The following is a 5,737-nucleotide window of genomic DNA, read 5'->3' as shown; positions in this document are numbered from 1 at the left end:
GATATTTCTGTTGATAAAATTGCTTAACGAAGGTATAAAATTTCATTCCATTCACTTCTTTCTTCTTTTTTTTGTAATTTGCTAAAATAACTAGCCTCAACAGTATCACAGAGAAATACAATCCATAGAATCTATAGAACCCTCTTTGGCAATATGTAAGAGCCGTGGTGGTCTAATCGGTATGGCGTCTGACTATTACGTAGGAGACCAGGGTTGGGTTATTTCTGGTGGGAATTTATCCAGTAATGTCCTTGCAAGGAGCAGCACTGTGTTCGCCCAAGCTCTAATAAAGCCCCTATCACACGGAACTAGATTTCTAGTTGGAATGCCCTAGTTGGCGATGAACTGACTTTCTGGGTAGTAATCATGGCCGCCTGGCTGACTGCTTAACTGGTTTTGAGGAATAGGACATGTTCTATTGCTACTAACTTCTTCGACTAGATTCTGTGGAACAGCCAATCAGAGCAAAGTTTGGCCATGTGAAGATATTCTGTGAGTTTGTAAAGTAGCCTTTTTTTTGTCTGTGGCTTCCGAGTGCATACAACACGAAAGGCATGTTTACAATTGAAAAAGCTAAAATATTATTCCATACGTGTATAGTAAACGTTGTAAAGTATGTATTTTATCAGCGCCGTTTTTCTCTACCTAAAACCATTTAATGCGATGCGATATTCTTCTCGGTTGTATAGTTATCGTATTTTAAAAGTGTGAAGTGATACGTTGTTTACATCTCGTGCGGCCGCCATTATGGGAACGAAAGACTATCGACAAGTACGGTATAACAAGTACCGTGTGAGGCGAAAACTAGCAAATGGGTAGCCAGTCCAGCGTCAACTAGAGCATTCCAACTAGAAATCCAGTTCCGTGTGATAGGGGCTTAATTTTAGGGGTCAAGGTGGCCGGAGCATGGTGCTGAACACATCATTTCCTCAAATATCCGACATTGCGAAAGTGTGGAGCTCTATCTCCACACTCCTCCCCCTTATGCCTTCGAAGCATGTTGCAATGTAGGAACTTTACCTTTATCAGTGGCATGTCTCATAGGACACACATTTTCCTCTGTTCTGAAATACTGTATTGGTAGAGCCACAGACAAATTGATAATACATTTGTCTCTGGTAGAACTACGTATGCTGGATTCACAATCTAACCACCAAAACTCCCAGATTCGAGGCCTGGATCTGGTTAATTAATATATTTATGTTCTCTCATCAAGCACATCCAATCGACATTCATTCTCATCCTCGCGATTAGCCTAAAGAGGTAGATAAGTGACGTAAATAGAATAATAAAAAGAGTATAGTATAAAACGTTTACAAAACAATACCATGCAAATACTTCAAAAATATTTATTTGCATAACTGCCAATCAGACGAATCCAGGATCCTGTAAAAGAAAGAATTATAATTAGTAACAAAATAATTTTAATAGCCTACTTGGAGAGTTTGAAACTGTGTCATTGCTGACGTATTTAAGAGGAGGGATCTGGCTTAAGCCACCCAAATAGTCTTCAGTCTTGGTGACTAAATTATTTTTTTCTGTATTTGCTAAGACGTTGAAGTTCTTGTTTTTATTTACTGTTAATTGCGCCACTCTTTCTCTCTCTCTCTCTCTCAGTCTGTCTGTCTCTCTCCCTCTCTCCCCTGCTCGGGACAAAAAGTAAGAACCATTCACTATAGAGAAACAATCTTGAATGTTTCTACAATTCAATAAATTCGTTCAATATTTTCGTTCGAGTCATCTTGAATTGTGTGCAGAGAGTGCAGAAGGTCACAGAAAGATTTATACTCACAGAGCAAATTTCATGTACACGGAACATTCCAACTTTTGCAGCACACAGTCTCGTTGGATCTGCACCACAGCTGTAGTTACCATTTGCTCCACAGTAAGTCCTCCCTGTAGAAAGAACAAAACCTGTTTCTATTTGTATTCTGGCTATTTTACGTCACGCTAGTTTAATAGCGACGATGAAGATCAATGATGATGATAGATTTAATAGATGATGAGAAAAACACAACAACATACATTTCCTATTTTTTTATTTTTTTTTTTGTTAAGTTGAAAAACTTATAAGAAAATGTGAGGATGCATTAATAGTTTGTGAGATGTCCCGGGTTCGATCCCTGAAAGAGCTCTAAAGCTGTAAACTTTCGATGCTGACCCGGCATTGTGAGGACCATCAGGGAGCAGTGGCGTGCCCAGGATTTTCGAAAGGGAGAGGTTACGTACACTATTTTTGGTAGTCATCCCTCATTTTTCCATCTTTTCCTACATTTGACGTTCTTTTTTTAGGAATACTGGGCCAAATTTGGGGGGTTATAACCCCCACCAACCCCCCCCCCTTGGGCACGCCACTGTCAGGGAGCTACTTGAATAGAGGAAGTAGCGGGCTCCGGTCTCGAATGGCAGAAAACTGCAGCAATGGGACTCGATGCGTTCATCAAGCGTTACCCAATAAGAGACGCTTGGCAGACCCTGGCTCTCAAAGTGCTGTTGCTTGGAATTTTCTTTATTAATGTTTTGAATTCTCGTGGGAATGCTGTCTCGTCTCGAAAATATTCGTTTGTCTCATGACACATGGTCAATCTCGTCTCGTCTCGAATTTTTAAATCATGTCCCGTCTCGTCCCGTGAACAACACTATCAACGACCTCCTCCAGTTTCTTAAATCCGAATTATAAGTACAACTTGGTATTTTTGTTCACACGTACACACTTATGTAAGTGACGTAAAGTGGCCAGGGACACGGAAAGGGTATTTATTATTTTATTAGAACCCCAACCTCTTCAGGGTACACATTTCCTTAAGCAAATGGAAAAATATAATTAATTTGTTCCTTATTTTGATTTATGCTTTGAACGTGTATTTCAGGAGGAGTACTTTACAAGTGAGTTCCATGTCGTTCATTCTGAAGACGCCAAACAGTGAAGCTTGACTACTTGCCGGTTCCTTGTCACAAGTTTGGTATGTTTATTAAACATAAATAGTAATATCTCCTGAGGGACGTCCGGGAAAGCGCTTTTTCTCTAGAAAACCTACACTACGTCACTATCCTTGATTCAGATCTTCACTTAGCTTCACTTACCTGCTTCTGGTCCCTTTACGCAGTATGGCAACCCCATTACGAGTAAAGGGTAGTATCTATAGCCTTTTTGAAAGCATCTTTTCACCATCCATCTCACAAAGCGACCCCGGAATACTGAAATGGAGAGAAGTTTTGAAATTTGAAATTGTGTGAGGCTTGGTTGTTTGTGAATGTCCATTCATCAATTTCATCACATATCCCCTTTCGCAAATTAGCCAAGAGGCACAAAGCGCGAAGTAAAATAAACTAAATCAATCAATCAATCAATCGAAGTGGAAGACTGTGGGGGATGGTATCCCCCCCGTTTGGAAAAATTACGCAAAACATCTCCCCATCAGTCTCATTGTCCACATGTTAAACATCCCTCTCAGCTATCCCTAAAGGTCAAACAAAAATCGCCCAACTAAAAATTTCCACTTCGAGCACTGGTTAAAACTAAGATAAAAATCAATAGTATTTTGTTCTTTTATTGTTATTTACTTTCGAATGTTCTACTATTTGTATTAGTGTGTGACTGATTTATGAATCAAAGTGAAGCCATTGGCCAAATGCAAAAAAATAGAGATGAATGGAAGATGCGACAATGGTGTACTGAGTATAAAAAAAAACCTCGACAAGAAAAATAGACAGACGCATGGTTCAATTTAGTAAGGGAATCGTTGAACGATCCCACGTCCCTCTCGTAAATTAGGTAAACATTTTGTATTAATTCAAGACAGGAGATTCATACCGGTAAGGAGATAAAGTGTCATCTTTAAAACAACCCCATGTTGCTTTCTGTGCGATCCATATGCTTGGATTCCTCTGGACGGACATATCGATGCCCAAAGGATATCTGATGGATGTCCAAAGAATATCAAATGGAAGTCCAAAGAATATACAATTGAAGTCCAGGGTATATCCCGTGGACAGTGGACAGTGGCGTGCCCAAGGGGGGTTCGTGGGGGTTATAACCCCCCTCTAGCCCAGTATTCCTAAAAGAAGGAACGTCAAAAACACGAATATAAGGCAAAATGTGGGCTGATTTGTAAATATACGTAACCCCTCCTTTTCAAAAATCCTCAGCACGCCACTGGCAGTGGATGTCCACTGGATATTGCTGAATATCTTCTGGATATCCACAACTTCGGCATGAATATCCAAAAGACATCCATTAGATGACTTATGAAAAACTAAATATGCTGACCAAGTTAGTAATTTATTTTATTACATTTGTACTTGATACAGAGTCTGAAGAAGACCTTGTTAGAAGGTTGAAACGTTACGTTTAGTATATGTTTTTAATAAAATAAATTACTGCCTTGGTCAGCATATTTAGCTTTTCAAAATCATGGAAACATGGCTTAATTGTGTTATAGATGATTTATCTCATTTTGGCTCGGGACCATCCTCAGACTTGAATGGACAATGTATGGTTTCACTTTCAGATAATTACTAGAATCACTTACCTTCGTTGTTAGTTTTTGTGCATGTTCCTCTGTAGACACGAAAGCCAGAAACTATCAAATTTACAATATGCAAATCCGGTAAAATGGGCGCAGATCTGACACAGACTGGTTGTTCTTCTTCGCAGACTTTCTCCTCACATAAACGATACAGCACTGGAATATTGACGAAATATAGACTATAGTTTTCCCATAACTGTATTTGAAGCTGATATTTCAGTCTTTTTTTTCAAATAACATGAATAAAATGCATGTTTAAAGCTGAGTGTTATTCCTGCATATACCTAGAAGGGGACAAGGGGGGTATTTTCAGCCGCCCCTCCCCGTTGACCTTGCCCTACCCTCTCGTGAAAATATACAATGCATTTATTTATTTATTTAACAGTTCACTCAGATGACCAGATGGGTCCCTTATGCAGGATCGCTGTTAGAAAACGCTAGACCTTGTGCAAACTAATCCTGCAAGGCCCTTCTATTTTGAAAATGTGAAAATATAGAAACCTTTCACATCTCGTAAAATTCTACATTAAAACCAATATGAGACAACACACATATAAGATTTCCCATAAGCTAGACGACGAAATTTGGCATTGAATAGAGGAAATTGAGAGAAAACTTTTCTAATAACTTTTTGCCTTGTTTCGGAAAACATAATATTTTATCGGCTGTGTATGTAGTCATGCACTACAGATAGTTTGTTGCTACTGGCTTTTTTTCTTGTCAAATAACACACTAAAGAACTCAGCACTCGATGGAAGTGAGATCATGTTGGCAGAGAAGCCGACAAGATAAAACCCCTAAGATTAACCCTTTCCCTCAATTCATGCATTGTAGCTTTTGTCCTGCCATGCAATAAGTAATAATGAATAACTCGTGGCGCATAAGCCCTGTCAGTACTCAACGATACCGACACCTTTTCATAGATGAGAATAAAAATTGATAACGTTTTATTATTGAACAAAAGAAATGTGTTTGTGTGTGTAACTACATGAATGCATGATCATTTACGAACATACCACAACATTTTGACTAGATTTTACAAGGGTGCCTGCATCATATTTTTCGAGTTCCCATCCTTAACTTAGATATATTTACAGTTAATGTCATAAAAAAATAAGTGTTTTAAGAAAGATAGAAAAAGAGAGATGAAAGAAACTGTAGGTAATTAAAGAAAAAAAGATAATCAAATAAGTTACAGAGAGAGAGAT

At 38.6% G+C, this 5,737-nt stretch overlaps 1 long non-coding RNA gene across 1 annotated transcript; it reads right to left on the bottom strand.

Moving 5' to 3' along the window:
• Positions 1-1,335: 1,335 nt before the first annotated feature.
• Positions 1,336-3,200, bottom strand: LOC145992744 (uncharacterized). The gene is made up of 3 exons (XR_014442204.1): positions 3,085-3,200; positions 1,793-1,896; positions 1,336-1,386 (listed from the first exon to the last, which is right to left on the bottom strand). It is a non-coding gene; the product is annotated as an uncharacterized LOC145992744 (long non-coding RNA).
• Between the last annotated feature and the right edge of the window lie 2,537 nt (positions 3,201-5,737).

The sequence above is a fragment of the Lepisma saccharinum genome, chromosome 9 (assembly GCF_977018435.1).
Source record: "Lepisma saccharinum chromosome 9, izLepSacc3.1, whole genome shotgun sequence".
Lineage (NCBI taxonomy): Eukaryota > Metazoa > Arthropoda > Insecta > Zygentoma > Lepismatidae > Lepisma > Lepisma saccharinum.
Note: the sequence above shows the minus strand (reverse complement) of the source record. Positions and strands in the feature narration are given on the sequence as shown.